This window comes from Pelophylax lessonae (genome assembly GCF_965119305.1).
Source record: "Pelophylax lessonae genome assembly, chromosome: 1".
Lineage (NCBI taxonomy): Eukaryota > Metazoa > Chordata > Amphibia > Anura > Ranidae > Pelophylax > Pelophylax lessonae.
This window is the reverse complement of record NC_138768.1, coordinates 814,193,921-814,218,873: the sequence shown is the minus strand read 5'-3', so window position 1 is coordinate 814,218,873 and position 24,953 is coordinate 814,193,921.

The window sequence follows — 24,953 nt, the reverse complement described above, 5'->3', positions numbered from 1 at the left end:
AAGTCACATCATGCTTACTTCCATTTGACATCAGAAGATTTCCAGCAGTGTCATTAGTAGGGATGATCGAACGGTTCGGGTCGACCATCGGTTCGAACCAAACATTGGCTGTTCGAGGTTCGGCCGGATTTAAAACTTTTTGCTGAAAAAGTTTGGAATTCGGCAACCAGAACCGACCAAAATGCAATGGGACAGGAAATGGGCTTTAAAAGCCCATGATTGGACCAGAACCATTAGCAAAAGCCAATTGAGGGGGCAGGAGAATGCTAGGAATGTGATTGGAGTGACTAGGGGGTCCCTAGACCAATCATTAGTGAATACGCCCCCCAGTATATAAGATAGCCCCGGCAAATTCCTAGCATTGTAATACAGGGACATGGAAGAGAGTGGAAGCAGTTCTGTTAATTTTACTTTAAAAGTGTCATTTAGCATTTATTAGTGTGAGGAAAGGGATATCTAGTGTAGGGTGCTCTTTTACACTTTAGTTAGATGCAAAAATGTTGTTTCTGTAGGGAAAGTGTTAAGTGTAAGGGGACCGTAGTGTAGGGTTAACTGACACTGACTGCTATGGCAGGGTGACCAAACCCTTCCATATCAGGGTGACCGCTATAGAGAAAAGATAGTTTCTCTTAAGTCACATTCGGTGCAGGAATATGGCTTCTCACCGGTCAGCTTGCTTTTTGGCTGCAGGCGTTTATAGGGATTTTTTGAGCACATGTTTGGAGTCAGGCATGACATCTGAACATGTGTATAGGGGGTATATATACACACCCATGTATGTATATATACACCTGCACATATATAGGTGTGAAAGGAGCAGAAAACACTACTTGCGCTAATGAAATAATTAACACCAATATAGTTATGCTCCTATCACACCTATATTATGTGTATGTGTAAAATACATATAAGTGTGTGTGTGTGTATATATATACCCCTATACACAAGTTCAGATGTTTTGCCTGCCTCCAAAGAACCCAAAAAAATGCCCAAAAAAACACTAGCGCCAAAAAAAAAAAATGCCCAGGTGTGTTGTTGCAGGCATTTTGTTGGGGTTTTTGGAGGCAGGCAAAACATCTGAACTTGTGTATAGTGGTATATATACACACATACTTATATGTATATATACACCTAGACATATATAGGTGTGATAGTAGCAGAAATATATGCTTGCGCTAATGAAATAATTAACACTAATATGGTTACGCTCCTATAACAGTAAGAGTAGGCAGATGGAGATTTACAGGGAGCAGGTATACACGGGAACGCTGTAGACAAGACAGCAGTGAAGCACAGCACAGGCTCAGTTTAAATAGCCCCCTTGGCGCCAATACGAGCAACAGATGCGCGAACGTGAGCCACACACACTTTATACACATACACATATATAGGTGTTATAGCACAGAAGCCATATGCCTGTTAATTATTTCATTAGCGCAAGCATAGGTTTCTGATACTTTCACACCTATATATGTGTATGTGTATATATACATACATGTGTGTGTGTATATATACCCCTACACAGAAGTTCTGATGTTATGCCTGCCTCCAAAGACGCCCAAAAAATGCCCAAAAAAACGCCTGCTACAAAAACGCCCAGGTGTGTTTTTGCAGCAGGCTTTTTTTTGGGCATTTTTTGGGGGTCTTTGGAGGCAGGCATAACATCTGAACTTCTGTATAGGGGTATATATACACACACACCTATATGTATTTATACACATACACACATATAGGTGTGATAGGAGCGAAGCCATATGCATGTTAATTATTTCATTAGCTCAAGCATAGGTTTCTGCTACTTTCACACCTATATATGTATATGTGTATATATACATACATGTGTGGTTGTATATATACCCCTACACAGAAGTTCAGATGTCATGCCTGACTCCAAACATGTCCTCAAAAAAGCCCTATAAACGCCTGCAACAAAAAGCAGGGTGACAAACTTTTCTCTATAGCGGTCACCCTGACATGGAAGGGTTTTGTCACCCTGCCATAGCAGTCAGAGTCAGTTAACCCTACACTACACTACGGTCACCCTGGCACTTAACACTTTCCCTACAGAAACTAGATTATTAAATCAAACTATAGTGGAAAATAGTACCCTAACTACACTAGATATCCCTTTCCTCACACTAATAATTGCTAAATGACACTTTGAAGCAGAAGTAACAGAAGTGCTTCCACTCTCTTCCACAGCCCTGTATTACAATGCTAGAGATTTGGCGGGGCTATCTTATATACTGGGGGGCGTATTCACTAATGATTGGCCTCTGGACCCCCTAGTCACTCCAATCACATTCCTAGCATTCTCCTGCCCCCTCAATTGGCTTTTACTGATGGTTCTGGTCCAATCACGGGCTTTTAAAGCCCAGTTCCTGTCCCATTGCATTTTGGTCGGTTCCGGTTGCCGAATTCTGAACTTTTTCAGCAAAAAGTTCGGAATTCGGCCGAATTTCGAACAGTCAATGTTCGGGTCGAACCGATGGTCGACTCGAACCATTCGATCATCCCTAATAATGTACAGAATAGCATTTAGAATGCAGGGCTCAGGACTATATAATGTACAGAATAGTACAAAATGTACAGGCAGTCTGGGAAAATAATGATGGCCACACAAAATATTGACACTTTTGGCCCAATTTTGATATTATTACCTAGGGGTGTACTCACTTTTGTTGCCAGTGGTTTAGACATTAATGGCTGTGTGTTGAGTTATTTTGAGAGGATAGCAAATTTACACTGTTATACAATCTGTACACTCACTACTTTATATTGTAGCAAAGTGTAATTTCTTCAGTGTTGTCACATGAAAAGATATAATAAAATATTTACAAAAATGTGAGGGGTGTGCTCACTTTTGTGAGATACTGTAAGTGACCAATTAAAATCTGGTGGTCAATGGTGATCTCCCCCATAGAGTTCGGTGTTGTGTGCCCCCATGATATTAATATCAGTGGAACCTTCAGTATTTACTAACCTTTGAAACATTTCACAGATCTTTCACCACTGCCTTCCTTCCCCCCCTCTATGCTGAGTGACATCACACAGTAACTAGGAAGGCAGTGTCAGGCTTGATATCACTTAGCCTACTTAGTCAGCATACAGCAGAGCATATCACCCTGATAGTCAAAGTGACATGCTGTATGTAAGGTTTTGCTAGACCCTGGGTATTGGGAAAGAGACACAGGTGCCTATGACTGCGAGGATTTTTGTTAACCTTTTTGCATATTCTTTTCTGTTTTTGTTCTGAGGCTACTGATACAAGCCTTTTCAGCTCATTTTATCAAAACGCAGAGTAGTAAGTAGGAGGGTCCACCTTCATCATAGCTACTTGAATGTATTAAAAGCAAAAGCCTCTACATCTATTGATGCAGAAACTTCTGCTTTTATTATCACAACCATCAGCTCGCCAAGAGCAAAAACTCCGGTTGTAAGTGAGACACCTGTAAGTTGACATCAGTCCATGTGCAGATATCTGGGGAATGCAGTGAACCAATCATGTGGGCAGACATGAGAATTCTGAGTGTTTTTTACACAAATAGCACACACCCAGTTGCCATAGAAATTTAAATTGTTTGACAGTTTTAGAAAATTGTAACTGGCTACAGACTTTAATAACTTACTTAAATGTTTCAAATTTCACATGTTAGTAGATTAACTCTTCCTCTTTTACATTGCAGGTAGTTAGCCAGGTGCTTGGCTAAGAATGGAGAATGAGAGAAACACTGGCTGCAGCTGCTCTCTTTAGCAGCTGTCCTGAAGTGCTGAACTGGTTAACAGCTATATCAGCAAGAGGAGGGAGCTGCTGAGCAGGAAGAGATCAATAGACTGAGTCAGACAGCACTGCACTGTGGGAACTGTAGTCCAGAGGAGAGAGACTCCCAGGGGGAGGTGGACAGGAGGAGGGGAAAGAGCTGCATTTTCTCAGGCTGTACTGACATAGTTTTCTCTTGCCATGAGGGAGCCTAAACAGTGTACGTCACTGTCTACTGTGCACCACCTCTGTTGCATAACAGCGGCATGAGGGGGATCCGAAGTGCTGAGTCCAGGTATACAGACTGCCAAAATCACCTTGGTGCACAGCAGAATGTGGACTAATCGTTGTGTGTGACAGGATAGTGCGCTGCTGCTGTGGGGAATTACTATGTGATGCTAAAGATATAGACTTTTAGTCCTTTAGAAACTGATCATACAGCCATCTAGCAGACTTATTGCCACCTGCAGGCTTAGCTGGGACTATTCGTATGAGCACCCACAGTACAATTGTGCCCCAACACTAGCCGGCTAAGAGTTAGGACTAAAGACTGTTCCTTTACAGCTGCTACATGCTAAGAGGTACCGCTCAGGGTTCATTGCACCATATTCTAGGCATTCTCCTAGAGTGCACTCTAGATTAGTCCTTGTTTTATTATTCACATTGCAATCAATGTTTTTATGCACTGTTTATTGCTGACTTTGCTGATTTATGTGTTGATTCCAGTTCAGTGATAAAGAACTCTATTCTAATTTACTTTGGCATAGTAATTACATTGTCTAGCAGAGTGTGTCTGTATTCTCATTTATGTTCATACCATCTCTAATTCATATCAATGCATTGAGCTAATTTACCACTAAACAGTCTTATGTCTATATCTGTTACTAAATCCCAGCAAAGATAAAGGTATCTTTGAGTTCTGTTCTTATAAGTTCTTGCACTAACTTTCATTCAACCAGGTGTGTCCGAGGGACAGAGGTTGTTCTTGGAGTTGAGGCGCAGAACAGGGAACCTAAATGACCAAGAGGCTCCTTCGGAAGTAGCGCTACAGGTAAATAATGGATTCAAAGCAGAAGTAATGTGCCATTAGTTCTTGATGAAGAAGGGTTGCAGGCAGTCTGACATCCACAGAAGGCTTTAGAATGTTTATGGTGATGGCGCCTTTTACTAGAGCAATGTCTTGACATTGGTGACTCTTGTCAATGGTCTAATCTGTAGCCTTCTGTGGATGTTGGACAGCCTGCACCCTTCCTTTGTCAAGAACTCAATGAAGGCAGTGATGGCACATTGCTTCTGCTTGAAATAGTTAGGAGTTACTATAGAAAGAGTGGCTCTATCAACATTTGAAATTTGATCAACCTATATAAGTTAATCAAAAAGTTATGCCCACTTTTGCATTACTTGTGGTATAGCCCTGGTACATTACATTATTTTATTTTTTTGTTTTGCAAAGTTGGCTTTTCTTTGTCAAGAACTCAATGAAAGCAGTGATGGCACATTGCTTCTGCTTGGAATAGTTAGAAGTTACTATAACAAGAGTTGCTCTATCAACATTTGAAATTTGATCAACCTATATAAGTTAATCAAAAAGTTATGCCCACTTTTGCACTACTTGTGGTATAGCCCTCGTACATTACATTATTTTATTTTTTTGTTTTGCAAAGTTGGCTTTTCTTTTAAAGCTGCCGCGTGGGTATACAGTGCACTGTGGTCTATAGTCCAGCAGAAGGTGCTATTCCAGCCAGTGCATATCCATTGTTTAATCCTGTATGGTGTTCTCTATCTTATATTGCTGTCAGTTACCACTAGAGATGTGTTATCTCAAACCAACTATTCAAGGAATTTACCCGCCGTGCATACAACAAGCACTTGTAATAAGTTTATTTATTGAGAACAGAAAAAAAAAAACCTTTAATTGAACAATGTCCCTCCCTGTGCGCTGCTTGATATAAACATGTATTTAACACCATACAAGCCCTTATTTGTGATGTACAGATGGAAAGCTGTTGTGTATGGTTTTCAGGGAGCAAATATTTATTATTAATGTCCGTATCCACATTGTCTCTGTAGTCTACAGGTGTGGCTCCTTTCTCAGTTTCCAAATTATATTTGCTCTTGAAGGGCTTAATTGTTGTTGGAAACATGTGGTGTTTGAGGTTACTAAGAATGCTAGAGCTTGTTAAATACTTACCTCTAAAGGGCAAGCTTTTCATTGACTTAAATTATCCTCACATCATGCCAGAAGAGTCTTTACACGCCCTGTATGTTGTTATATAAGAGGGTGGTTGAATACTTTTACAGCAGTGTTAAAGAACTCAACTTAGCACTATCTGCAACTAAACCGGCCACATAACCTGACAACATACAGTTGTGGATGTGCAACGTGCCGTAACTAACCAATAGCAGCCAATAAGATTTCAGCTGATTGCAGCTACATTATATACAGTAGATGAACACCATAACTCAGCCTTTCTCAACTTTTTTATTGCTGGAGAACCCTTGAAATAACTTTCTGGTGTTAGAGAACTCCTGCTTATAATTACTATAGCTACATGGCGTGGTACATTAGTGTGTTTTACCATATTTTTATTGAAACTTTTTTGAGGAAAGTGAAAATGACAAGCAATCGAATAGAACATGTTCAATTTCCTGTCTAAAGCAGAATAGGCACATGAAAATGAAACTTGGTCTATAAAATGTAAATGATGTCGAAAAATTATAACATAACTAAACCAAAATTGTGTAATAAAAAATGCTCAACAAAGTAGTAAATGGCACATCAGTGCAGAGTTGTATAAAGTACTAGAAACCCATACTTGAGTAAAAGTACAAGTGCTCGATCAAAAAGTGACTTGAGTAGAAGTGGAAGTGCTCAATCAAAAACTGACTTGAGTAGAAGTACTAAAGTATTCAACATTTTTTGTACTTAAGTATAGCAAGTAGTTTTTTTAAAAAAATTTGCTACTCAAGTACTGAAAGTAAAAGTACCAGTAGTTTTGAAAAAAAAAATTGCTACTCAAGTACTGAAAGTAAAAGTACAAGTACTGTGTTATGTAGTTATTAAAGAAAGAAGTCAAAAGTTTGAACATCATATTGTTTTTTGTTATTTCAAATGCAGCTTTTATTTATACATACAGTAGCATTTATTTTCGTATGCGCTGATAATACACATGTTTTGAGCTTCATGAAACCTGCCATCTACTGTTCTGGCAGTGGTAATTACTATAATAGTAACGAGTAACTATGCAGCACAAAAAAAAATATCGGAGTAGAAGTATTGAAATCATCGAAAAAATGTAGTGAAGTAAAAGTGGAAGTAGGAGAAAAAAAATCTACTCTAGGAACGTACAGATACCGCCTTTCCGTACTTAAGTACAGTAGTGAAGTAGTTCTACTTAGTTACTATACATCTCTGCATCAGTGTGATGGTCAATGGGAAGAATCCCCCCTTATAGACAGCTCAAAAGATCATTTATGTCAGTGGTTACTTATCTGAAAGGCAAAAACTGCTAATTTCTCAAGGAGCCCCTAGCAACCTCTGAAGGAGCCCTAGGGTTCCACAGAATCCTTGTTTAGAAAGGCTGTCATAACTAAACGACCAAAAAAGAAAATATGTAATATATCACTTCAAACATACATACACTATATTGCCAAAAGTATTGGGATACCTCCCTTTACATGCACATGAACTTTAAAGGCACCCCAGTCTTGGTCCATGGGGTTCAGTATTGAGTTGGCCCACCATTTGCAGCTATAACAGCTTCAACTCTTCTTAGAAGGCTGTCCACAAGGTATGGGAGTGTGTCTATGGAAATGTTTGACCATTCTTCCAGAGGCGCATTTGTGAGGTCAGGCACTGATGTGAAGGAGAATGCCTGGCTCGCATTCTCTGCTCTAATTCATCCCAAAGGTGTTCTATCGGCTTGAGGTCAGGACTCTGTGCAGAACAGTCAAGTTCCTCTACCCCAAACACACTCATCCATGTCTTTAGGGACCTTGCTTTGTGCACTAGTGTGCAGTCATGTTGGAACAGGAAGGGGCCATCCCCAAACTGTTCCCACAAAGTTGGGAAGCATGAAATTGTCCAAAATGTCTTGGTATGCTAATGCCCTAAGAGTTCTCTTCACTTGAACTAAGGGGCCAAGCCCAACCCCTGAAAAACAACCCCACAGCATATTCCCCCCTCCACCAAATAATTTGAAACAGTGCACAAAGCAAGGTCCATAAAGACATGAATGAATGAGTTTGAGGTGGAGGAACTTAAATGGCCTGCACAGTCTTGACCTCTACCTGATAGAACACCTTTGGGATGAATTAGTGCCGAGACTGTGAGCCAGGTCTTCATCGTCCTACATCAGTGCCTGACCTTACAAATGTGGTTCTGGAAGAATGGTCAAACATTCCCATAGACACATTCCTAAACTTTGTTGACAGCCTTCCCAGAAGAGTTGAAGCTGTTATAGCTGCAAAGGGGGGGCCAACTCAATATTGAACCCTATGGAGTAAGACTGGGATGCCATTAAAGTTCATGTGCGTGTAAAAGCAGGCGTCCCAATACTTTTGGTAACATAGTACCTCCCCATGTTTCATACCCTTAAAGCTGATGTCCGTGTTTCATGTCACTTTTAATAGTTTGTTTGGACCAAGCTGGTCCGAACAAACTATTTACTTCACTAAATGCTGCAATGTCTCTAAGCACTGTATGTACTGCGGTGAATGTAACTTCACCTACATACAGTACACAGTGACAGATTCCAGCTGTGAGACAGAGACTTCCCATCTCACACCTGGAATAAAACAGAGTCTGGCTGAGCGGCGCTGAGCCATTCATAGGCAGCTTTGTATTCTGTGAATGAATACAAAGTTTACTATGATTGGCTGAGTGAGAAGGGCAGGCTGATGATGTCACACTCTCAGTCTCGGCCATTCAGAGGAAGCTTTGTATGTGTGGCCTTTGTTTAGATTACGGTGCTTGCAAAGAGTAGAAGCAGATTCCATAAACCTTTACTCGTTGAGCCTGCAATGGGGGATAGAGATCTGCAGCTTTAGAGTAGTGAGATTCCTGATGACTTCTAGTAGTTTGAGATTGTTATTGCATCAATAGTGAGTTTAGAGCTAGGTCTCTCAGTATGACTGGTATGGGATATTTTTAGATGTTTTTATTAGTTATGGAATTATTATTCATTATTATTCTTCATTTTTTTTTTCCAACTGGTTTTCAGTTCATAATACAAAAAAAAAAAAAATAGGACTGTTTATGTTACATTGAATTGTAGTGCAGGTTTCCTTCTCTGTAAAATGATTATTCTAAATCACAATGTGCCAGCAAAACCCTCTGGTGAGTAGATGGGTGAATTTTGGGGGAAATACGGCAGCCATAGCTGAAAATTGTCACTCATCTAAAAAAAGTGCACACATAACAGACTTCTTAGTGGGATCATCTATGTTTGGAATGAAAGCAGGGCTATTTTAGATTGAGTTCACGTGTTATATTATATGTGATTTTTTTTTTTTTTTTACCGCAGATACCTTTTTACTGTGGAGAAGCTGGAAGCAGCATGTTTTTATAATGGAAGCAGCACTGTTCAGAATCTTTATAAACAGGAGGTCCAAGACAGACTGTAATCCCTGCTATAAGCATAAAGGTTTTGGGAGATATTTTTTTTGATCCCAGAAAAAAAAATACATAAAAAAACTCAACTGGTATTACTTGTTGCATATTTACTCCTAAAAGTTGTGTTTCTCTGGGGTCTCCCTTTAAAGAATAAAACATTTGCATATGCTCTTATTGAATAGCAATGGTTCATATCCTTCCTGGAAGCCACATGGGTGGAGTTTCGCTTGCTGCCTTTTTATAACCTGAGGACACATAAATAATTTTTAATCTTTTACCAGAGTATCTTTATATAGGGTTGACAATTACTTTTTTAATAGCCTAGTGGAAAAAGTGAAGGAACGTTTTAACCTTTTGGCTGAAATGTGTTTGCTGCCAGAAGTCAAGATTGGTAACAATCCAGATATATTGACATTTATGATGACTTATGAAGTCTTTATGATGAAATGCTGAGGAACACAGTCTGGACATGGGCAACTGGGGCCTGTGATCATCCTATATGGCATGCTCAAGCAGCTGGAAAGCAGAAACAAAAGTCCCAGCATGCCCTGCTTGGCAGCCAAGTAAATTATATACATAGTGAACCACAGACTCCAAATAGAGGTTACTGCTGGGCAGAATCGTACTACCAGAGTTATAACAAGGTCATCAAAATTCAGATGGCCATTGATGGAACCAGGGTTATCAAAATTCAGATGACCGTCAATGGAACCAGGGTCATTAAAATTCAGATGGACATTGATGAAAATTCAGATGACCTTTAATAGAACCAAGCAGAGGCGTAACTAGAACCTTCAGGGCCCCGGTGCAAGAAACCATGAAGGGCCCCCCGGACCCCTGGCCGGGGCCCTTCTCTTCAAGCCTGGGGCTCTTCCCTCTGATCCTGGGGCCCTTTACTCTCGTTGCGGGGCCCTTTATTACGGTCCCGCAGCTGGACCCTTCCCTTCCTGCCATCTTGGGGCCTCCTCACGGTGGTGGAATGCCAGGGCCCCGGTCGTAAGTGTGACCTTTGCTATCCTGGAAGTTCACCCACTGGTGCAGGGGCGTAACTACAGGGGTTGCAGGGGTTGCGATTGCTACCGGGCCCCATGCTCCAGGGGGCCCAGTAGCAAACCAGTGGGTGAACTTCCAGGATTGCAAAAGTCACACTTGCGACCGGGCCCTGGTATTGCACCACTGTGGGGAGGCCTCAAGATTGCAGGAAGGGAGCCCACTGCAGAACTTGTGAAAGGATCCTGCTGCGGGACCGTAATAAAAGGCCATGCAACGAGAGTAAAGAGCCCCAGGATTAGTGGGAAGAGCCCTGGGCTTGAAGGGAAGGGCCCCGGCCAGGGATCTGGGGGGGCCCTTCATGTTTTCTTGCATCGGGGCCCTGAAGGCTCTAGTTACGCCTCTGCACTGGTGTCAGTAGTTTTTATTCTTTGGTACTTTAATTGTATTATTTTTTATCATTTTATTTTTTTACAATGTCACTGACTATGACTCTGTCCATTCAGAAAAGGAAGGTGCTGGTAAATTACATATTTACTGACCCCTTCCTGGTTCTCTATTGTGATACATCCCCTGCAGCAGCCAGCAGGAGAGGGGAGGGATCACAGTGGGTGGAGGGGGGACCAGGGGAGCACACAGGGGCCCAGAGACAGCAGAACACAAGTGAACTGGATAGGAAAAGTGGTGGGGGCAGCATACAGAGGAACCAATCTCCTCCATTTTCCTCCTGCAGCTACAGGAGGAAAAAGGACAGTGATTTCTCTACATGCTGCCCCCGCCGCCCCTCCTATCCAGGTGTACAGGGGAGCCAGACAGCCCCCCTGGAGCATGGGGCCCGGGTTGCAATTGCAACCCTTGCAACCCCTGTAGTTAAGCCCCTGGAACCAAGTTTATTAAATTTTACATGATCATTGATGGAACCAAAGCCAAGACTTCATTCCCAGGGCCAGAACCTTTTTGTTACCATAGATCATAACAGGATTTAGAACCAGAATGGTGTTTTCAGAAGTCATAATTGACTAAAAGAGCAAGAACTGTGTATTCAGCAGCACCTGAAGTGCCTCACCAGAGATCAGAACCCTGAATCTTATAAGCCAGAATTTACAAGGAACATGATACTGGAGTCCACAATCAGACTACTAGAGACCATAACCATGTTAATGGCTCTAGAACTGCAGTGCTTTAAATAGATATGCATTATTAAAAGCAGAAACACATTAATAAAGGCCTGGTTATGTTGCTAGAAATTAAAATGGAGGGAATTTTCAGTGTGTTGGTTTGCCTGTGTTTTTCTGGGAAACCAAACCTCAAAGAAACGGTAAAGAAAACTCTATAACTGTGTACTTTGTTTCCATTATTACTTTTCTCTGATTTAAAGAAAGTCTATTCTACATTTTATTAATTAGTCCATGATGCAAAACGTGTTTTTTTTAATATACTACTACGAAATTGGGCTCTAAAAATGCATGTGGCATATCTCTTATCTAAACCCAGTAGGCCCTATTAAGAGGTGTAGACTCCACTATGTAGAAGAGAAACTATTTTATGCTTGGGAATCCCTTTTAAAAACTGGTGTTAGAACGTCAGGTTTACCCTCATAATAACCTCTTGCCTTTCTTTCTCCTTAGTCAGATACACAAGCATGACACAACTCTTCAAGAATTGATCCCACAGCCCTGAACATCTCTGGAAAATCTCATGTCTCCACACAGCAGATTTACAAACAAGTCAACTCTTCAAGTTCTCTCATAATACGTACTCTAAAAGCAGAAGCATCACTTCTCCTTGGTTACTGGTGCATAGCTGTAAAGAAGTAGTCCCATCCTAATATATGTCACATTGAGATGTTTGAGTCTTACATGGTGGGTCATGTCTAGATTCATGTCTAGATCATGTTTAGATTCTATTTCTTTTAGTGCTGTTTGACCATGTTATGTAATTTCTAAATGCAAGAGAATTAAAGGATAACTTATAGCAACCAGCCAACATTCAAACACTCAAACTGGACTGGCCCACCCCATGTGGCAGCACAGGAACAATCACAAAGACCCTATGCTGTTAAGTCGCAGCTACATACTCCCTAACTTCTGACATACTGGGCATCTTTTTTTTTTTTCCTAATGGAATGGCTGTGGAGTGTGGGCATAGCACAGGTTCATTTTAACCTCTTGCTGACCGCATAACGCATATATACAGTGGCAGGAAAAGTGGGCTTTAATGCTCAACCTCCACACATATGTACCCACAGTGGCCTTAAGCCTTGTACACACGCAACGAATTTCTGCCGACCGGTCGTCCGTCTTTTGTCCAGAGTGGTGTCTGTTGGTTGGAATGTGCTCTAGACTGCACACAAATTTTCCCACACGACAGAATTCTACTTCAGAAGTGATGTCATGTGTTGGATTGCTTTGTATGTGTTCTTTCATCTCTGAGCATGCCTAGTCTTGCTCATAAGATTTTTCCCCATCGAAATATGTACTAATGAGATGAAATTCTGACGTGTTTTGACGGTCGACAAAAATGTTATAGCCTGCACACCAGGATTTTTTTAACCGAAAAGTCGGAGTCGGTTGTCGGAAGCATCATACTAACAAGCCGAAAATCGGCAGATCGGTCGTCGGACGAAAATTCCCGGCCGAATTTCTACTGGTGTGTACGGGGCTTTAGGCTTTTTGCTGAGAGCATGCTCGCTAACAGCTGACGGTCTTGGCCAGGAGGATGGGCTTATGTGACTGCTGTGAGAGCCAATCACAGTGACCCCATGATAGAGAAGGTGTGTAGCCTTCCGCCATTAACCACTCTGCAACCGCTCACAGTAATACTACTGCGGCAGAGTGGTTCGTTATCGTCCAGTCACGTAGTATTAACGTGACTGGACACTCCCCCTTCTGGGCGGCGCTTGCGCGCCGCCGGAGGCTCGCTCCCGCTGTTTTCATTCACAGCGGGAGTCGGGCCAGGGGAGGAGCAGCGGCGATCGCCTCTGCTCTTACCCGATCGTCGGGGATCGAGTCTGGAGATCCGCCCGCTGTGTGTAAACACAGCGGGCGGATCTCCATAGTGACAGGGAGTGACAGATCGGACTGTTCAGCATAGCTGGACATCCGATCTGTCCATGACTCACACCGTCACCTCCCCCCCTACACGTCAGTAAGCACCAGGCATACATTAACCCCTCCCTCTCCAATAAAATTAACCCCTTCCCTGCCAGTGTCATTTTTACAGTAACAGTGCATATATATAGCACTGATTACTGCAGTAATGTCACTGGTACCCCCAAAAGTGTCAAAAATGTCAGTCAGGGGTCCGGTCTGTCCGCCGCAATGTCGCAGTCCCGCAAAAAAAATCGCAGATCGCCGCCATTACGCGTTAAAAAAAAAACACCAAAAATGACAGAAATCTTTCCCTTTGTTAGTAAACGCAATAACTTTTGCGCAAACCAATCAAAATACGCTTATTGCGATTTTTTTTACCAAACATATGTAGCATAAAACAAATTGGCCAAAAACTTTTAAAAAAATTGGTTTTTACATCTTTTTTGGGGGGAATTTCATATAAAAAAATGTGAAAAATATTGTTATTTTTTCAAAATAAACGCTCTTTTTTTGTTTATAGCGCAAAAAGTAAAAATCGCACAGGTGATCAAATACCACCAAAAGAAAGCTCTGTTTGTGGGAAAAAAAGGACGTAAATTTCGTTTGGGTACGGCGTCGCACGACCGCGCAATTGTCAGTTGAAGTCGCACAGCGCCGAATCGCAAAAAGTGGCCTGGACGGAAGACAGCAAAATCCTCCGGTTGTAAAGTGGTTAAAGCTCACTTAAAGGGCCACTGGGAGGTCCAGTAAAGGACTTAATGTAAAGTAAAAACCCCAAACTGATACTATATGTTTATTCTTTAACAAGCTCAGATATAATGCTGGAGCTCAGTATGAAACAATACTTTATTTTTTTAAATCTGACCATTCAGTGAAAAGAACCAGTTTTTCTTCATAGGTCACCTCCACTGTTACTACTGCTTACCTTCCCCCATGTTCCCCGCTGCCCTGTCTACCAATTTGAACCCTTGTAAATACCCAACACTTAAGACACCCCTGGCAGACAGCATAACCAGGTCAGTGACCTAAACTAGCTATACAAGTTGGTAACAGACCCATTAACTACAGGTAAGCTATATATTATATGCTTACTTGTGGGAAATAATATGAGAGTTTACTACCACTTTAAAGTGACAATATCTTTTTTCTCCAAAAATAATCACACATCCATACACATCCACTATTTAATTGCCCTGTAATCTATTTTTCGCTAAATTGTTTCTTACTGCAGTTTTCTGCCTCCTTGTAACGTCCTCTGTGAGCCCCCAAACCTCTCCATTTCCTCCTCACTTCGATTATATTTGATTGTGATTGGTATGTTCCTACATACAGTAGGACCATGGAGAACGACGAAGCCACCCTCCAACAGGACGTCAGCTCACAGCGGCAAAAAAAGGTAATTTGGAGATATGGAGGAGGTGGAGAGCTATACAAAATACTTTTTTAAGATAGGAATACTGTACATGCTTGAGTACAATTTTCTTTTTTTAAAACCAAACTTTAGTTTTGTTTTAACATCAGTATTCCAAAACTTTCTAAAACCTTTCTAGTGGAAAAAGTGTTAAACAAGAGCAGTGCCCTACCTTCCCTAAGCAGCCCATTGTTTGTTTCTAAACTGCAGGTACTTTTCCATATTTATAGTAAATAACCCCAAGGGTAAAATAATAGAGGCATGAATTAGGAAAGAATGGGTTGGAGGCACTGGATCCAAAGTAGATTTACTCAGTAGTATGCAGTATGGAGTAGAGTATGTGAAGTGGAATGAAGTAGGTTAGGCTGATCTTGCCATAAAGTGACCTTTGGGAGGTGCTTCAGACAAAATTTAAGATATATAGGATAGAATAATTGCTACAGTGGTTGAGAGTGAATATATTTTTTAATTATCTTATAGCTAATACAAACAAGCAAACATATTACATTGGTGGTCAGTGGGAAGAATGTCCCTGACATTGGTGGGAAGAATGACCCTTATATTGGTGGTCAGTGGGAAGAACGCCCCTTAAATTCGTTGTCATTGGGAAGATTACCCCTTATATTGGTGGTCAGTGGGAAAAATGCCCCTTATATTGATGGTCAGTGAGAAGAATGTCCCTTACACTGATGGTCAGTGGGAAGAATGTCCCTTACATTGGTGGTCAGTGGGAAGAATGCCCCTTATATGGGTGGTCAGTGAGAAGAATGTCCCTTACACTGATGGTCAGTGGGAAGAATGTCCCTTACACTGATGGTCAGTTGGAAGAATGCCTCTTACATTAATGGTCAGTTGGAAGAATGCCTCTTACATTAATGGTCAGTGGGAGAAGGAGGAGGACACACTGAAGGAGCTCTCTCTGAGAACCAGCCTTTTTCAAGCCTGGGCCTTGCCTGCTAGCTTGGCCCAGGAACAATACCTGATCCTGGGGGAGGCCCTGGGAGGGATCCCCCTGATGACATGGGGCCTAGTGAGGAGGAGGTGGCCCAGTAGTCTCTCTGCAAGCAAAATGGCTGCTAGCTCCATAGAGTCTGCTTCACCTGAGTTTCCCAGTGTTCCAGCGCTGATTGACCAGCTGCCATGGAAGTCTCCTGTAATGTTTTACCTGTTGCTGTGTTAAAACAGCATTCCATTTTCACAGCTGAAAGCCCTATCCTAGTGGAAGAGAATATGACAGCTGAAGCTCTAACCAGTGCAGCAGCAGCTATGGATGCGGCTGTGAAGACAACAAGAATTATGAATGCAAGTATTAAGAAAGACAATAATGATAACGCAATGAATGTGGTGGGTGGGGGTGAGGGGGTTAATATTGCTGGGAAAAATTAAAATTACATTTCTCGCCCATGCTCAGCAGAGGAAGGATTCATCGGTTGTAAAAATAAATCCCGAATCTGTACAATTATTATCTGCTAGGTTTGTGTCAGATGGTTCAAAACAAACGGATGGATTTTCTGCTGGGAGGAATATAGGGAGCTATGCTCCCGTTTTGAGGAGTCGCACCACGGTGGGTGGTGGGAATTTTGGTAATAATCACAATTCAGGGAGGTTTGGTGGGGGGCTGGTTAGTGGGTACAGGAGGAGGAATGTGTTTCAGTTGAAGTGGGAGGGGGAGGGAACCCCACCAGTAAGGGGGAGGGAGGCTAAGTTAGTTTTGGAAATGGGGTTAAAAGCCTGTGATATTTTTGCTTTGATTTGCTATGAATTTGATTTGTTATGAATTTGTGAAACCTGAGGGTTTGGATCTCTTTTGGGAGAGATATAGGAGGTGCAAGGGCCTTCAGCAGTGGAGTGGTTTAGTGCCAAAGGTGAATTCAAGGCAGCCTTTGGTAAAATCGGCTGACAAACTTGGTGCGTAATGAATCAATACCAGAGGCTGATTTAGTAGTATGGCTACACCGATATGGCAAGGTCCTCACTCCATTTCGGGAAGGTCCTTGATGAGCATGGGATATGGACAGGGGCCTGGACAGTGTCACTAAATATGAGGGTGCTGGGCAATATAGTTCAGCACCTGCCCTACTCAGCCTTCCTGGGAAGGGATAGGCTGACCATTTTCTACCAAGGTCAGCCTAAGTTTTGTAATAAATGTGGTCATAAAGGTCACTTTGCATCGTCCTGCATCATCAAGAAGTGCTCCCTGTGCCAGGATTTAGGCCATTTAGCCAGAGAATGCACCCAGATTCGGTGCAATTTGTACCAGCAGCTGGGTCATCTATATAGCCAGGGCCCAGAGGCACTACATAACTTGCCAGGATTGGAGACTGAGCTGCAGAGGTTTGATGAAGAGGATATAGCAGCTGAAGCTAGGGAGGTAACTTTTTTTGCCCCTCCTGTGTCTGTTGTGTCAGATTCTGTTTCCCCTGGTGATGCGGTCCCTGAGTCTGTCCCTCCTGTGGCTGTTCCTACATCTATTGTGCATAGATCCTCCAGACTAGTGGAAGCTGCTGGGGGGAGGGGGGGTTAGCTGATCTTCCCTCTCTGCGTACTCCACCTCTCATCCCTGTCCCTTGACACCGCAAACATGGCCAAGAGAGTGCAGGGGTGCTGGATGGTGGTGGGACCGATGGGGTTGAGGGAGGGGTGTCCATATCCCATGTCTCACCCTCTGTTGTTGAGGATTCAGATGAGGAGGGGTGGGAGAGGATTAGGAGGAAGAAAAAGAAGAAGAGGAAGACCAGTAAAGCGGGCATTTCTTCCTTCCAGTCAGACCCAGGGGGGGTTCCTCTTGGCAACACATTTTCTGTTTTATCAGGGGATGAATTGGTACCAGATTTGTCTATTTCTTTATCATCTATGGATGAGGGGGAGTCACAGTATAAAGAGAGCTGTTTCGGGTGATGAGAGTATGGTAGAGGTTAAGAAACGACTACTCCAATCATTCTGATGGCAGTTCCTGCTCCGATAAAGGTGGTGACTATTAATGTCCCCAGCATTAAATCTGCAAGAGCTTGTGATATTGGCTTATTTTTGCTCAGTGAGTTTGATGCTGAGATTTTATTTTTGCAAGAGACCTGGCTCAATACTTTGGCCGATGTCCATCTAGCAAAAAGGGAGTGGAGATGCAGTCCCTCCCTTTGGTCTCTTCTGGCTAAGAGTTGCAATGCTTTTTAAAAACCGATATGGTAACGTGCCGGCGGGTAATTGAGATAGAAAAGAGGAGATGCATGGTCTTAGACATCTCTGTTAGGGGGCAGGACCTGCGCCTGATCAATATCAATGGACCGCAGTGAAAATGGGACAGGAAATGCCTCCTCACAAAGATCTAGCCCTTCCTTTTTACATCCCAGCAGGTTGTCTTTGCAGGTGATTTTAACACCATAATTAGGCCTGAAGACAGGAGAGGCTCCATAGACAGGTTGGGTTATGATAGCGCTTTTCTAAGAGATATGGTTAGACAAGCAGGCCTGGTAAATGTGCACATTAAGCACTGCCCTGGCAGCACGAGATTCACATTTCAGAGAGGGAATAGTCAGAGTAGAATAGATAGGTTTTTTTTTTTTAAAGGAGAACTCTGCTTTCTCGGCTCCTGACTTGAGGGCGAGTTTTCTGACCACTGTATGCTGTCTGTAACTCTGAATGCCTCAGACACTCCACCCAGGGGAAGGGGTACCTGGAAACTGAATTTGGCTCTCCTGGAAGATGTAGAGGTAAGCCAATCCTTTGAGGATTTTTTTCAGGCACAGGTTTCTATTCTGGACTTTTGCAGCAGTAAGTCAGAGTGGTGGGAGCTTGTGAAACAAAGGGAAATTGGACTTTTCAAGGCCATAAGTAAGAAGAAGCAGGTTGGTATGAACATTGCCTACCAGCATTTGTGGAGGAAACTTGATCGCCTTGTTTCGTATAGAGGAGATCCAGATGAGATCTTTGAGGTGAGGCTTCTTCTTAGGAAGTGTCAGTATGACCGGCATGCCTCCTTGGTTCTGGAGAGAGATTATGGGAAATATCACTCGCCTGATCCTTACCAGAACTGTAAGCAAGGCACAACAGTTAAGACGGTCATAAGCCTGAGGGTTAGTATGGGTTCCCTGGTGAAGTCCAGATCAGGGATCCTGGAGATCTTCAGGTCATATTACGCAGACCTTCTAGGAAGAAAGGACCTTCGTCGGGGCAGGATGGAAAGCTTTCTGGATTCTACTCCAGGATTGGGAAATGATACATTGCCTTTGATGGATTTGACAGAACCAATTTCAGCGGATGAGGTAGGAAGCTGGCTACCAAAAAACCACCTGCGCCAGATGGGTTGACAGCTGAATTCTATAAGTGTTTTAAGTCCATTGTGGCTTCCTCTTTAGCAGAGGTTTATAACAGCTGTCTAGAAGGGGGTTCACTCCCTCCCTCCATGAGGCAATGCGCTGTGATTCTTCTGTCAAAAGGTAAAGACCACTAAATGATTGAGAACTGGCGCCCCATCAGTCTTCTCAATGTTCAAAGAAAGATCTTGGCAAAGATTATTTTTTGGCGCTTGTCGTCAGTAGCAGGCAATTTGTTGTCCAATCATCAGCACTGTGCGGTCCAAGGTAGAAGTACCTTTTCAGCAGTTTTAGCTGTCCGGGAGGCTTTGGAGCAATGCAGGGCTGCTGAATGGAGAAAGTACTTACTGGCACTGGATCAGGCAAAGGCTTTTGATGGAGTCAATCATGAATACCTGTGTTTGTTACTTGGAAGATATGGCCTGCAGAGGAGGTTTATAGATTGGCTGAAAACATTATATAAAGGGGCTGAGACCTTCCCACTTGTTAATAGTCGGGTTGGACGGCCTTTTGAGGTTTGCTCTGGTGTGTGCCAGGGGGTGTCCTCCTATATGCATTCCCAATTGCCAGATTTGCTGTTTGGAGGCTGAAGAGTGGGAAATTTGAGTGGAGAGTGATAAACAGTTTTGCTTGCATTTTTAGGGATCTTTCCTTGCAGTTTTTCCATTTTTTTTTTTTCTGTCACTTTTTAAATAGCTATTTTTTCCGTTTTTTTCCTTCCTTCAGACTACTAATTAAGGGGAGTGGTTAATTGGTCACAGGTGCTTTAGGTCCTATTTAAATTTTTGCAGGACTCCTTTCTGAGCTACTGTAGCTCTTTCTTGAGCTTGCCACCTTTTTGCTTGTTGGATCTCTGAGCAAGTGGACCTTGACTAAGGTGTGAGTTAAAAACCAGAGTTTAAAACAGCAGATTATAACAGGAGTCTCTGACCAGTAAGTATCATCTGAAATTTTCTATTATTGGTATTATTGTTGTAACCGGGAAAATGTGTGCTAGCAAGATTGAAGGTTTTGTGCAGTGCACAGTGTGCCGCATGTATACAATAACGAAGCAATTGCTCCAGGATGGATACCGCTGCGACAGGTGTGAGCAAGTTGCCCTTCTGGAAGCTCACATTATAGATCTGGAGGAGCAAATTGCAACACTGGGCAGAATTGACAACCTTGAAAGGGGTCCTCTGCTCGCTGAGCAGGTGGCTAGTGGGGTTAATAGGGAGGGTGGAGGGGTAAGTCAGGATTATCAGGTAGGAAGATGGGTAGATACAGTCAGAGGGAGTGGTAGGGGCTCACAGAAAAGGAAGGCCAGCCCTGGGTTTGAGCACCCTAACAGATTTGCCATGTTGGGTGAAGATGTGGCGGTGGCAAGCTCAGAGGTGGCAGCCCTAGATGTCACTGCTATGCCTAACAGCTGGGAGAGCAGTCCAGTGCCATCTTAAGAGCATTAAAGGGCCCCAGGCAATGCAGTGCACTGGGGCCCTGCCTACACAATCACCCACGAGAATAAAAATGCAAATTATCGATAAGGCGATATTTATTGGTACAGCAGTGCAAGGCTAATGACAGTTTCCAAATTCGGCGGCTGAGTCTGGTGAACACACACACGGACTGGAGTCAGACTCAACTGTCCTGTGTGCGCCTGTTCCTGTGGAGACAGACAGGCATTCCTGCAGTTGTGGGCTCCCCCTCCATGGCCCAAGTGGCCTGACAGCAGCGCAGGGCCAATAGGAGCTTGCCACCTGCTAAGTTCGGCGGCGGGATGCACACGGGAATTGGGACTATTGCTTGGCTGGGGCTGGGTCGCTGGGCAGGTGGGGTCCCAGGGACAGTGGGGCCCCCGGGTAACTGCCCAGCGTGCCCATTTGGTAAAATGACCCTGGAGCAGTCCGCCTAATAGAGGTGGTGAGGGGACTGTAGGTAGGCCTAGACAGTTGGTGGTAATTGGGGATTCTATAATCAAAAGGACTGATAGAATAATATGTCGCCAGGATCACTTCAACCAAATGGTTTGCTGTCTCCCTGGTGCCAGGGTTTGGCATGTGGTGGACCATGTTGATAAATTACTGGGAGGAGCTGGGCATGACCCAACTGTCTTGGTCCACATTGGAACCAATAACAGAATATATGGAAGGTGGAGGCTCCTTAAGAACCAATTTAATGAACTAGGCTGCAAGTTGAAGGGAAGGACCTCCAAGGTGATATTCACTGAAATATTGCCTGTGCCATGCGCAACACAGGAAAGACAGGGGGAGATTAGAGAGCTGAATGCATGGCTAAAGACCTGGTGTAAGAAGGAGGGATTTGGGTTTTTAGAGCACTGGGCTCGCTTGGAGCACCTGGACCAAATGACATCCACCCATGCATCCTAAAAGAATTAAACGCTGTCATTTCAAAGCCTTTGTTTCTAATTTTTAGGGACTCGTTAAGGACTGGAAAAGTACCACTGGATTGGCGTAGGGCCAATCCAGTGGTACTTATTTAAAAAGCGATCAAAGTCTTTGCCAAGTAACTATAGACCTGTTCGTTTAACTTCTATAGTCGGGAAGATACTGTAGAGTTTAATAAATGACCCCATAGATGAGTTCTTGCTGGAAAAAATATTTTAAGCAAAAAACAGCATGGATTCATGAAAGACAGAAGTTGTCAAACAAACCTGATTTCTTTTTATGAGGAGGTAAGGAAAACCTTGGACAGAGGGGTGGCTGTGGATGTAGTATACTTGGATTTTGTAAAAGCGTGTGACACAGTTCCCCACACACGGCTAATGTGTAAGGTAAAGTCTACAGGCTTGGAAAGATCAGTTTGTAAATGGACAGAAAACTGGCTAAAAGATAGAATTCAGAGAGTAGTGGTAAATGATTCTTTCAAATGGTCTAAGGTTATCAGTGGTGTACCCCAAGGTTCAGTGTTAGGACCCTTACTTTTTAATATCTTTATAAATGTTATAGGGTCTGGGATTAAAAGTACCATTTCAGTCTTTGCAGATGACACCAAGCTTTGCAGTGGAATAACTTCCTTACAGGATGTCTCCAATTTACAAACTGAACTCAATGCACTGTTTAATTTTTCAACTATGTGGCAAATGAGGTTTAATGTTGATAAATGTAAAGTTATGCGCTTAGGGGCTAAGAATATGCACTCATCATACATAATAGGGGGAGTAGACCTGGAGGAATCCATAGTGGAGAATGATCTGGGTGTTCTGGTAGATCCTAAGCATAATAATAGCATGTAATGCCAAGCTACGGTTTCCAAAGCAAGCAAAGTCCTCTCTTGTATTAACAGAGGCATGGACTCCAGAGAGAGAGAGAGATATAATTTTGCCCCTGTACAAATCATTAGTAAGACCTCATCTGGAATATGCAGTTCAGTTTTGGGCACCAGTTCTTAAAAAGGATATCGGGGAACTGGAGAAAGTGCAGAGAAGGTCAACCAAACTGATAAGAGGCATGGAGGAGCTCAGCTATGGGAAAAGATTAGAGGAACTGAATTTATTCTCTCTTGAGAAGAGGAGATTAAGGGGGGATATGATCAACATGTATAAATACATAAGGGGTCCATATAGTGAACTTGGTGTTGAGTTATTCACTTTAAGGTCAACACAGAGGACAAGGGGGCACTCTTTACATCTAGAGGAAAAAAAAATTTGTCTCCAAATACGGAAAGGTTTCTTCACCGTAAGAGCTGTGGAAATGTGGAATAGACTCCCTCCAGAGGTGGTTCTGGCTAGCTCACTAGATTGCTTTAAAAAAGGCCTGGATTCTTTCCTGGGGGTACATAATATAAATGGGTACTAATATTTATTGGTAAAGTTGATCCAGGGAATATCTGATTGGGCATCAGGAAGAATTTTATTTTTTTCCCCTGCTGTAGCAAATTGTATCATGCTTTGCTGGGGTTTTTTAGCCTTCCTCTGGATCAATTGTGGGTATAGGATTTTGTATATGAGATTGTATGGTTGGGTTTTCTTTACTGTTTTGTTTTGTTTTTTATTGGTTGAGCCATATGCACTTGTGTCTTTTTTCAACCTGACTAACTATGTAACTATGTAATTGACCCCTTCGTGAGAAGATTAGAGGGTGGATCATTGTGCGGGGTGCCTTTGGACATTGCTGGTGTGCCGCTTTTAAAGGTCATGGCCTATGCCGATGATGTGTCTGTTATTATCGCCGGAATAGAGGAGGCACAGAAGGTGGTCTCTGTGATAGAGCAGTACATGGTGGCTTCTGGCTCTAAAGTCAACCATGAAAAGAGTGACGTTTTCTAGATGGGCGAGGATGGCGAAAGCTTTAAACTACCGGATGCCTTCCCAGAGCCCCAACAGGAAATTGAAGTGTTGGGCATCAAATTTGGTCCTGGTGACTATGGTCATCCAAATTGGGAAAGCAGGTTGGTGGATACCAATGCCAAAGTAGCAAGCTGGAAGAAATGGTAACTTTCCTTGAGGTAGAAGGTTGACTTGATCAAAACTTACCTGATCCCGATCTTGTTATATGTCAGCTTTGTCTTTATCTTGCCGGAATCTCTCTATGCAAGGGTGTACAGTTGCTTTTTTCAACTGTTATGGGGAAATAGGCTGAACCTGATCAAGCGCAATATAACTTACCTGTCCAGTTGGCAGGGTGGCCTAGGAATGATCAACCCAATAGTTTTCTTTTCTCTGTTCTTTTTAAAGTACAATCTTTGTAATATGTTAGCAGAGACCCCGCCAGGATGGGTGGGTAGTTTTCAATCTTGGTTTAGGCCTTTTCTACAATGTTGGGAAGATGGCGGAACAGTGAAAAGTCTGCGAGTCCGACATGGCAAGCTTCCAGCTTATGTTGCCCCGTGTCTGAAAATATCTTGGCAGTGGCAGTTGACAGTGGAGGAAATCAAGTCCCTCCCCAGGAAGCTTCTGGAGAAGATGATTTTGGGTTCTGCTTTCAGTGTGTCACTGGCCTTAAGGGATTGCCCAGGTTCCGTAATGAGGGAGGGGTTGTGTTTAATCAATTTGGGATGAATTCCTTTGAAGTTTAGGGATCAAGCCTGGCTCGCTTTCCATGGAAGGCTCTATGTGAGAGGAAACCTGAAGCATCACCCTGTGGATGATCGGGATTGTCCTAGAGCAGAGTGTGTTGGTTAAGTGGAGTCTATGGACCATTTTCTGCTCCAGTGTCCCTTTAACATAGAGGTGTATAGAAAGGTGGGGAGGGCTCTAGGCATCCCCTTTCTCTATCGCATGAGTTATGCGGAGTGGGTGTACGGGGCATTCCCGACTCGCTGGGATTTTGATTTGAATACACTTTTTCTAGTTAGTATAGTTGTCTGTTACTTTACATGGAATGCACGATGCCAGATTACCCTGCGGAAGAAAGTCTTCCCTGTCGAGGTGGTGGTGTACGATATTCTGGTTAAGGTTGGGAAGATTTGGGGTCTTGAGAAGGGCAGGGAGCCTCGAGCGGTCTGGATGAAGAGCTCTTTTTCTATGCTACTTCTTTCACTCCCTTAGCTTTTGTTGGTTAATATCTTATTTTTGAAGAAAGGCTGCATGCATAATGGGGGTGGTTTTGTTTCTTGACCTCGCAGGTTTGATGTATGGTGTGAGTCTCACTAAGATTATTTTCCCTGGTATGACATGTTCATGATGTGAGTTTTGTTTTCGCTGCCATTCTTTGTTTGAGAGCAGAATTTGCTATATATTTTTTTCCCTTTTCATGTAAATATGTATATATGTATTTATGTATATTGATTTTATGCTTATTGATTGCAAGACTTTTAATAAAGAAAAATTGGGAAGAAT